General features: G+C 36.8%; 1 non-coding gene across 1 annotated transcript; it reads left to right on the top strand.

Annotated features, from left to right (window-relative positions):
• Positions 1 to 327: 327 nt before the first annotated feature.
• On the top strand, positions 328 to 435 carry LOC148548802 (small nucleolar RNA R71). The gene has a single exon (XR_015897894.1). It is a non-coding gene; the product is annotated as a small nucleolar RNA R71 (small nucleolar RNA).
• Positions 436 to 10,244: the final 9,809 nt, after the last annotated feature.

A 10,244-nucleotide genomic window follows, 5' to 3' on the forward strand; every position in this document is an offset into this window, starting at 1 on the left:
GGGAACTAACTGTTGGCTCTGTTGTGGTGGGTGAGGCTGAGCTTGTTATTGTTGGTTCAAATGCATTTGCTTCAGTAGGTTGGTCATTTCACATATACTCTGTGTAAGAGCAGTAGTCTCAATGCTAGAGAAAACCTCTACAACAGCTTTTGAGTGGCTGCGCCTCTGCCTATGATTCCTAGTGGACTCAGCTAAGTCGCTGATCAGTTGCCATGCTTCATCTGCGGTTCTGTACTTTTTCATAGAACCATTACTAGTACCATCCAGTGTGGTCTTATCCTGGGGGTTCATGCCCTGAGTGAAGTAGCTGATCAACACTAGTCTGTCAATCATGTGATGAGGGCATGTGTCCAGAAGGTTCTTAAAACGCTCCCAGTATTCTTAGAGAGTCTCCGAGTCACCTTGAACAATGCAGGAGATCTCTTTCCTCAGTCTATCTGTGACTTCAGCCGGAAAGTACTTTTCCAAAAATTCTCTCCTGAGTGTATCACAGTTGGTAATAGTCACTTCAGGTTGGGAGTAGTACACTCCCTTGCCTTTTCCTCAAGAGAAAACAGGAAGGCAGTTAACAGAATAGAAGTTTCATCTACACCATTATGCCTAACAGTAGAACAGGCTGTCTGGAAATCCCTAAGGTGCTTAATAGGCTCTTGAGCAGGTAAGCCATGAAACTTGGGCATCAAGTTGATTAGTGCAGTCTTCAATTCAAAATCTGCAGCCAGATTTGGATTATGCACTTGATAAGGTTGCAGTGTGAAATCTGGGGCTCCAGCTTCCTGGAGAGTAATTGATAAACCACTATTTCATGGTTTATCTTGTGCTCAATTGAGTGGTTTTTATTAACTCTTTACCCACTTATTCATACTATTTGCAAGGTTTTATATTTCCTTCCTAATTATGTGTTTTGATTGAAAACATGCTTCTCTGATCTTATATTTGCTTATTATTAATCCTCTCTTATTACCATTAGTTGCCTTGATATGTGTGTTAAGTGTTTTCAGATATTATAAGGCAGGAATGGCTTGGAGGATGGGAAGAAAGCATGCAAAAGTGAAACGAATGCAAGAAGTTGGAGAAATTGCTAAGCTGTCCAGCCTGACCTCTCTGCACTCAAACGGCTATAACTTTAGCTACAGAGGTTCAAACGACGCGGTTTTAGTTGCGTTGGAAAGCTAACGTCCCGGGCTTCGATTTGATATATAATATGATATAGTTCCTCTGAAGCTAGGTGACGCGACCGCGTGATTCATGCGGCCGCATCGCAGTGACGGAAATCAGCGCATTAAAATTCGAAACCAGCGAATTCTGGACTGTTTCTGACCTAGTTTGACGCCCAGAAAACACAGATTAAAGGCTATAAAGTGGGGGAATGCATCCATTCATGAAGAGGCTCTCATATTCACAATTTTTAGGAGTAGATGTGGTTTTTAGAGAGAGAGGTTCTCTCCTTTCTCTTAGGATTAGGATTTAGGATTTCTCTTAGTTTTAGGAGTGCCTCTAAATCCCAGGTTCAATGTTTCTTTAATTTATATTTCTCTTTTATTTTGATACTTTTATTTTCATTTGATTTATGTTGCCCAATTGGCTTATGAACTTTTCATGATTAAGATTTGGATGTTCTATTTATTATAATTCGAGGTATTTCAGATTCAAGATTTCTTTCTTTTATTTAGGTTACTGTTGCTTCCCATCTGAAGGCATTTTTATTCCAGCAAATTTACTTTTTCTCTTTTGGTCTTGGTTAAGAAATCAGTAACTCAGGAGTTATCCAACTCAATAGCATAATTGTTATCTTGCCAATTGGTTTGAACTTCAATAATCCCAAACTTTTCTTAGGAAATAAATAGGATTCGAAGATCAAACCAATTTGTCCCTTGACCTTCCTTTGCTTTAGTAAAGGTTAACTAAGTGGAATTAAGATTCAACTTTCATTACTATTGATAAGGATAAGTAATCTGGACCTCCAATTTCTAATACCTTGCCAAGAGTTTATTTTTATTATTATTATTTTATTTCCTCTGCCATTTACTATTGTTGCTTCTTATCTTATACATTAATAGAACTTGTCATATAACATATTCCCACCTTACTTCCTAATAAACCCCAATTTACAAACTCATAACCAATAATAAGAACATACTTCCCTGAAATTCCTTGAGAAGACGACCCGAGGTTTAGAAAGGACTTTTGAAGGTTTAGAAACTATACTTGCATCGAGGATTTATCCGCAATTTTCTAGACCACGCAAAAGTTCTTTAATCAAAATGGCGCCGTTGCCGGGGAATTGCAAACATGTGCCTTATTATTGGTTATTGTAAATACTTTTTTTTTATTTTTGCTTGTTTATTTGTTTTTATTTTTTATTTTTGCTTTTTCATAAATTAAGAGGTTATTGGTTTTTATTTAGTTATAAAAAAATTTTTTTTCAAAAATTTGTTCTTAGTGTTCATCTTGATCTTCAAGTTGTTCTTCACGTTCATCTTGACCTTCAAGCTGTTCTTAGTTGTTTTCTTCGTTTTGATCTAAAAATTTGAAATTTGGTGTCATTTTATTGTTTTTCTCTTTCCTCATTAAATTCAAAAATATTTTTAATTCATTTTTTCGAAAAAAAAAATTTTTCAGATTTTTATTTTTAAAATTTTTATCTTATCTTATCTTATTTCAAAAATCAAATTTCAAAATTCAAATTTAAAAATTTTCAAAATTAAATTAAAAATTTTCAAATTTCAAATTTCAAATTTCAAAATTTCAAATTTCAAATTTCAAAATTTAAATAACCTTTTAATTTAAATTTATTTTTATTTTTGTTTTTAATTTTTATTTGCTACTATGAACTCTCACCCCTTTGGCTATGAGTCTGGTTACAATTATGTTGCAGGAAGAAGAAATTACAATGAGAACAGGCATCAGGGTTGGAACAATCAAAGATGGGAGGAGCCACAAGGATTTGATCAACCCTCATGGCAACAACCACCTCTAGTGGACTATCAACAACCACCGCCATATGCCTATGAACCCTTTCCTCAACATGACTTTGGACCACCATACTCACAAGCCCCTTTCCACCATTCACCTCCATATAACCCTAACCCACATCCACCATACCAACCACCTTATGAACCAAATGAACCATACATAAATCCACCCCAAACCTCCATGGAGAAAGCACTTGCCAATCTAAACTCTACTATACAAGCTCTCGTCGCCCAAATTAGACCACCAAATACCTTCAACAATCAACCCTCAAGCTCTAGTGCACTTCCTTGTCAACCACAGAATAATCTCTCCATCCCATCACCACCATCCATGGAAGAGCACCCACATCCATCAATCCAAGAGCAAGATGATCCCAATTATGCTATTGATATGGAACAGAAAAGAAGGAATCATCTTCGCGAATCCATACTTCATAAAGAGCCAGAGGAGGCCCAACGGGTAAGCGTAGGAGAGACCCTTGAAGATGAAAGAATAGTTGAAAGAAGTTGTCATAGAAAGAAAAACATCGAGGATGAGTACGATTTTATACTTAAACAACTGGACAAAGCAGCAATTATTAAAAAGGAAGAAGTAGTTGCAGACTTAAGAGATGATGTACCTCCATTGGAAAGTCCAGTCACAGAGCCTCCTTCCACGGTGTTTGATGTTGATGATGAGAAGAGCGTACAACCTCCAAGGCAGATCATGGTTGAAGATTTTGTAGAGGTTGATCAAGAGGTAGAAGATGTCAAAGAAGAGCACAAGGTGGTGGAGCTTGAAATTACCTTGCCAAAGTTGTTCGAAACCCCTCCCCATAAGTTACCATCATCCTTCACAACATTCAAGTGGGTAAAATTCATATCCCTTAGCTTTCTAATTCCACTTGAATATGGGCTACTGGAGACGGATGGTCAACTTAGAACTCTTTGTGGCATTATGAGTAAGAGGAAGATGGTCAGTGGTAAGAACTGTCCTACAAGGTTCATTATGGTTGGAAGCTTTAAGTTTAAACGCAAAGGTTGGTGTAAAGCTCAACTGAATGGGTCTAGGAAGCTGTTTGGTAGCTGCAGTGAGAATTCAAATTACTTATTACCCAGTTGGAAAAATACAGATCCCGACAAGGATGGGTGTAAAAGCAAGATTTGGGATCCTGGAATCTGTTCTAACATTTGTCACCCCGGGAGGCTAAGAATCTGTTTGAAGCTTCTTAAGGGCTTTACATGCTTAGTTTGGGACCTCGGAGGTTACTGAAATCACAAACATTGGTGGAGATTCCTGGATGAATACAAGCATAAGCCACCATAACAGGGAGCTCACCAAATGTCCAACTTAAGGACTTTAACTAAAAGTGCTAGGTGGGAGACAACCCACCATGGTATGATCGTTCATTTTTCATTTTTATTTAGTTTTATTTGTTTTCGAGTTTTATTTTATTTTATTGAACCTGGAGTTTTGCATCACATTCATATTAACACTGCTTTCTGCATTTTCTTTTCAGATTAAAAAAAAAAATGCCACGCGACGCGACCGCATCAGCGACGCGTCCGCGTCACATGGGAACTTTGGCCTCCCACGCGACCGCGTCACCCACACGGCCGCGTGACCTGTAAAATCGACGTAAAGGGTGCATGGCAAAGAGTTATGCTGGAATGGGGCTGGAATGGTGCTAGACGCACGAGCCCTACGACGCGACCGCGTGCCCTACGCGTCCTTGTCGTTTTCAAAAAAGGCCATCCACGCGATCGCATGCCCCACGCGATCGCGTCACCCATAATTTTCGCAAAAAGAGTTTTAAACAGAGAGTTGTGCGACCGCGAGGCTGCACTCGCGCCACTAGCACAAATCAAGTCACGTGATCGCGTGCCTCACGCGTCCGCGTCACCCAACCTTATCGCGCACCACGCGACCGCGTCACCCATGCGACCGCGTCGCCTGCGCCGCACAACATATCCAGATCAGCCAATTTTCTTATCTCTTCTTCTCTAATCCTTATTTTTCTTATCTTTTCTTATTTCTTTCTTCTTCTCATCCTTTTTCCCTCTCATTCTATTTTATTTATTTACATACTTGCATTCATTGCATATTTTTATTTTTCTAAATTTATTATTTTACCATTGGTGTTCAAATGTTCTTATTCAACTGTTATTTCTTTTCTGGTATTATCTTGGTGCTTATGACTTGTTTTATTTTGGTTAGGTAATATTATTTAAATCAATGCCAATCCTTTATACCTGTATTACTTTTGTATTGATTTTTAATTTATATTATCTTTCCTTCCCCACTCTCTTCCCCATTGTTGCATATTCTGCACCACTGGTATGCCACGGCTTCTATTATTTTCTCACTTACATGTTGTAGCTACCATGTACATGAGACCCTTTTCATTTGGCATTAACCCAACCATACTTCATTTATTTTCTTATCTCTATTATTGGGTTACCTTTCTTCCCTTTTTCTTTCAGGATGGCCACCAGAAAGAGAACCGGAAGACGTTTACATGGGGAGACAGACAAGTCCATCTGCACAATCCTTAGAGAAAAGCAACAGTTGAAATAACCCGTCCACCTGCACATCTCAGCATGCACCGAGGACGGTGCAATCTTTAAGTGTGGGGAGGTCGATACTGATCTCCGTGGGTTAGTACCTTCCTATCTCAAACACCAATGTTTTATTTTTTTTTACTTGTTAGTTGTTGCATTTGCATATTTAATTGCATGTTTATTTGATTTTATGCATTTAGTTACTACTTGGTTGAAGTAATATTTTCTTTTTCAAGAAATTTTATAGCATTTCACTAATTTAAAAATTTTTTTGTGTTAAATTTGTTTGAAGTTGTAATTGGAACACGGTTTTTGAGCCAAAGAACACACAACCTGTAAGATTTTGAGCTTATTTACATGGTTACATTATTTAACCATAAATATTTTATTCCTGTGTGTTTCCTTCTCTATGATTGTAATCTGTATTTTGTTCCAGTCTATATGTCCTTTGTTTAGTATATTTACATGCTTGCGTATGATTGAGGCCATTACTTGTTTTAAGCTCACTTATCCCAAATAAGCATACCCTTTAAATCACCCTTGTCAGCCACTTTGGGCCTTTTAATCCCCTCTTGTTCTGTATTTTACCACATCACTAGCCTTAAAGCAGAAAAACAATTAAATATTCCAATTGAATCTTTGGTTAGCTTAAGATAGGGATTGTACATCAACTAAGTGTGGGAAAATTGTGGAAACTTGGGTTAATAAGGGAATGTGTCATGTTTATAACTTATTTGAATATTGGGAATTTGGGAACCTACTCATGAAAAACCAAAATAGAAAAATAATAGAAAATCCATGTGCATTGATAAGTTATGTTTATTTCTCTACAAAAAAAAATAAAAAGAAAAAAATAACAAGAAAAAAAAGAGAAAAAGAGAAAAAGAAAAAAAAATATAATATAGATAAATAAATAAGGGGACAAAATTACCCCAATGTTAAGTTAATGAAAAATCAATGCACATGTGATAAATTAAAAAGAAAAATTTGGTACATGAGTATGGAAATCATACAAAAGTGGGAATTATGGGTAGCTAGGTATGATTTTAAAGTTATATAGAGTGTATGTATGTTAGGTGAGAGCTTGGCTAGTCAAAGATTTAATTTATAGCTCACTTAGCCATATATATACCTTTACCCTTACCTTAGCCCCATTACAACCTTGAAAAAGACCTCATGATGTTTGCATTGGTACACTAAATTTTTGTTGATTGGTTAGACGAAGAACAAGGTTTAGAAAGCATGATTAAGGAAGAGTAGAGTGAATTACCCTATACACTTGAGAGATTAGAGTCATATACACTACCAGTGAGGGTTCAGTGATTAATTCTATGTTCCCTGCTTTCATGAGCTATCTTCTTACAAGTTTATTTGTTATCACTATATGATTTGAATTAGTGGAATTTGATTCATATTTGTCTTGGAGAATTTATTTACTTTTAACCAAGTAGGTAGAAACATTTTTTTTTGCATATAGTTGTATTCATATAGATAGGTTGCATTTCATACATCCTACCATTCCTCTTCATCTTTATAGTTTCTCTTGAGCTTAGCATGAGGACATGCTAGTGTTTAAGTGTGGGGAGGTTGATAAACCACTATTTCATGGTTTATCTTGTGCTCAATTGAGTGGTTTTTATTAACTCTTTACCCACTTATTCATACTATCTGCATGGTTTTATATTTCCTTCCTAATTATGTGTTTTGATTGAAAACATGCTTCTCTGATCTTATATTTGCTTATTATTAATCCTCTCTTATTACCAATAGATGCCTTGATATGTGTGTTAAGTGTTTTCAGATATTATAAGGCAGGAATGGCTTAGAGGATGGGAAGAAAGCATGCAAAAGTGGAAGGAATGCAAGAAGTTGGAGAAATTGCTAAGCTGTCCAGCCTGACCTCTCTGCACTCAAACGGCTATAACTTTAGCTACAGAGGTCCAAACGATGCGGTTCTAGTTGCGTTGGAAAGCTAACATCCGGGGCTTCGATTTAATATATAATATGCTATAGTTCCCCTGACGCTAGGCGACGCGACAGCGTGATTCATGCGGCTGCGTCGCAGTGACGGAAATCAGCGCATTAAAATTCGAAACCAGCGAATTCTGGACTGTTTCTGACCCAGTTTGTGCCCCAAAAAATACAGATTAGAGGCTATAAAGTGGGAGAATGCATCTATTCATGAGGAAGCTCTCATATTCACAATTTTTAGGAGTAGATATAGTTTTTAGAGAGAGAGGTTCTCTCATCTCTCTTAGGATTAGGATTTAGAATTTCTCTTTGTTTTAGGAGTGCCTCTAAATCCCAGGTTCAATGTTCCTTTAATTTATGTTTCTCTTTTATTCTGATACTTTTATTTTCATTTGATTTATGTTGCCCAATTGGCTTATGAACTTTTCATGATTAAGATTTGGATGTTCTATTTATTATAATTCGAGGTATTTCAGATTCAAGATTTCTTTCTTTTATTTAGGTTACTGTTGCTTCCCATCTGAAGGCATTCTTATTCCAGCAAATTTACTTTTCCTCTTTTGGTCTTGGTTAAGAAATCAGTAATTCAGGAGTTATCCAACTCAATAGCATAATTGTTATCTTGCCAATTGGTTTGAACTTCAATAATCCCAAACTTTTCTTAGTTAATAAATAGGATTCAAAGATCAAACCAATTTGTCCCTTGACCTTCCTTTGCTTTAGTAAAGGTTAACTAAGTGGAATTAAGATTCAACTTTCATTACTATTGATAAGGATAAGTAATCTGGACCTCCAATTTCTAATACCTTGCCAAGAGTTTATTTTTATTATTATTATTTTATTTCCTCTGCCATTTACTATTGTTGCTTCTTATCTTATACATTAATAGAACTTGTCATATAACATATTCCCACCTTACTTCCTAATAAACCCCAATTTACAAACTCATAACCAATAATAAGAACATACTTCCCTTCAATTCCTTGAGAAGACGACCCGAGGTTTAAATACTCGGTTATCAATTTTAAAAGGGGTTTGTTACTTGTGACAACCAAAACGTTTGTATGAAAGGACTTTTGAAGGTTTAGAAATTATATTTGCAACGAGGATTTATCCGCAATTTTCTAGACCATGCAAAAGTTCTCTCATCAGTAATTTTCCTAGGTTCTGCCATGCTACCTGCACGTGAATCAACTGGATTAGTAGTAAAGGAGCTTGTCTCGCTCTCATATGGCGGTTCAGATTCGCCCTCAGATGAGACTGGTGAATCGATAACAATCACTTCACCATCCTCAGAGGCTAACCGACGTCGAGCTCGCCTAATACGTGAAAGAGTTCTTTCAATTTCAGTGTAGTGTAGTGTAAAGAGGTTGTTGTTTTCACTTAGTTAACCCTTACTAAATAAAGGAAAGTCAAGTGATTGAGCTAACTCTTACCCGCAAATCCTAGTCCTCTCCCTTGGGAAGGTCTAGCGTTAGTAGGTACAGGATTAGCCAACAAGGTCCAATTTAACTAAGCACTTGAGCATTCCAACTCAAGTGTCTCCTCTTAATCAACCCCCATGTCAAGTAGAAAATCTACTCCATTGACATGGAATTAATACTCATAAAAATATAAGAAGACATAATTAAATGAAATAAAATAGAGATTTAAAATTAATTAAAAATAAAAGTAACTCTATATATTAATAAATTCAAAATGCAGCATACTTAATTGAATAGGGTCAATGATCAACATGAAAAGAGTAAAGGAATAAGGAAACAAACTAAAATGGTGTCTTTTCGGAGGTAATGACTCTTCAGCATCCAAAATCCAAAGCGAAATCATAAACTATCAATGCAAAGTTAATCTAGATTCTGATCTAAAACTAAAAGTAATCCTAATATCGATGTATCTGAATGTGTGTGAATGTGTTTTGAGTCTCTGCATGTTCCCTAGCTTTAGTCTGTGTTTCTTGGCAAAAAACTGGGTTAAATCGTGGCCCGAAATCGCCCCCAGTGTATTCTGTTATTTCTACAGATCGCGCAGGTCACGCGTACGCGTCGTCCACGCGTTCGCGCCTTTCAGCGATTTTCCTTGTCACGTGTTCGCGTCGTCCACGCGTTTGCGTCATTCGTGCAGACTTCAATCAACGTGTTTGCGTCAGGCACGCGTTCGCGTCACTGCGATTTCTTCATTTTGCGTGGTCGCGTTAGCCATGCGGTCGCGTCAGTGTTTGCTGGTCATCTCCTTGGTTTCTTGAGTTCCTTCCAATTTTGCAAGCTTTCTCTCTATTCTCTGAGCCATTCCTGCCCTATGAAGCCTGAAACACTTAACACACAGATCATGGCATCGAATGGGATAAAGGAGTGTTAAAATGTACTAATTAAAGGTTTCTAGGAAGCAAGTTTTCAACCATAAACAATACTAGGATGGAATTATAAAATTCATGCAATCTATATGAATAAGTAGGTAAAGACTTGATAAAACCACTCAACTAAACACAATATAAATCATAAAATAATAGTTTATAAAGCATTGACCAACTTTTTCCAAAAGTCCAGGCTTTCCTTAGGTTGAGAATCTAACCATATCCTAGCTCTGTCTCTAACAGCAAAAGGAAAAAGCACAAGTCTGTAGACCTCAGGATCTACTCCACTGGTCTTAATAGTATCACAAATTTGCAAGAATTCAGATAAAAACTGATGTGGTTCTTCCAGTGGAAGTCCATGGAACCTGCAATTCTGTTTCATAGAGAAAATAACTGAGTCTTTAGCT

The sequence above is a fragment of the Arachis ipaensis genome, chromosome B8 (assembly GCF_059453495.1).
Source record: "Arachis ipaensis isolate K30076 ecotype BB chromosome B8, ASM5945349v1, whole genome shotgun sequence".
In the NCBI taxonomy this organism is placed as follows: Eukaryota; Viridiplantae; Streptophyta; class Magnoliopsida; order Fabales; family Fabaceae; genus Arachis; species Arachis ipaensis.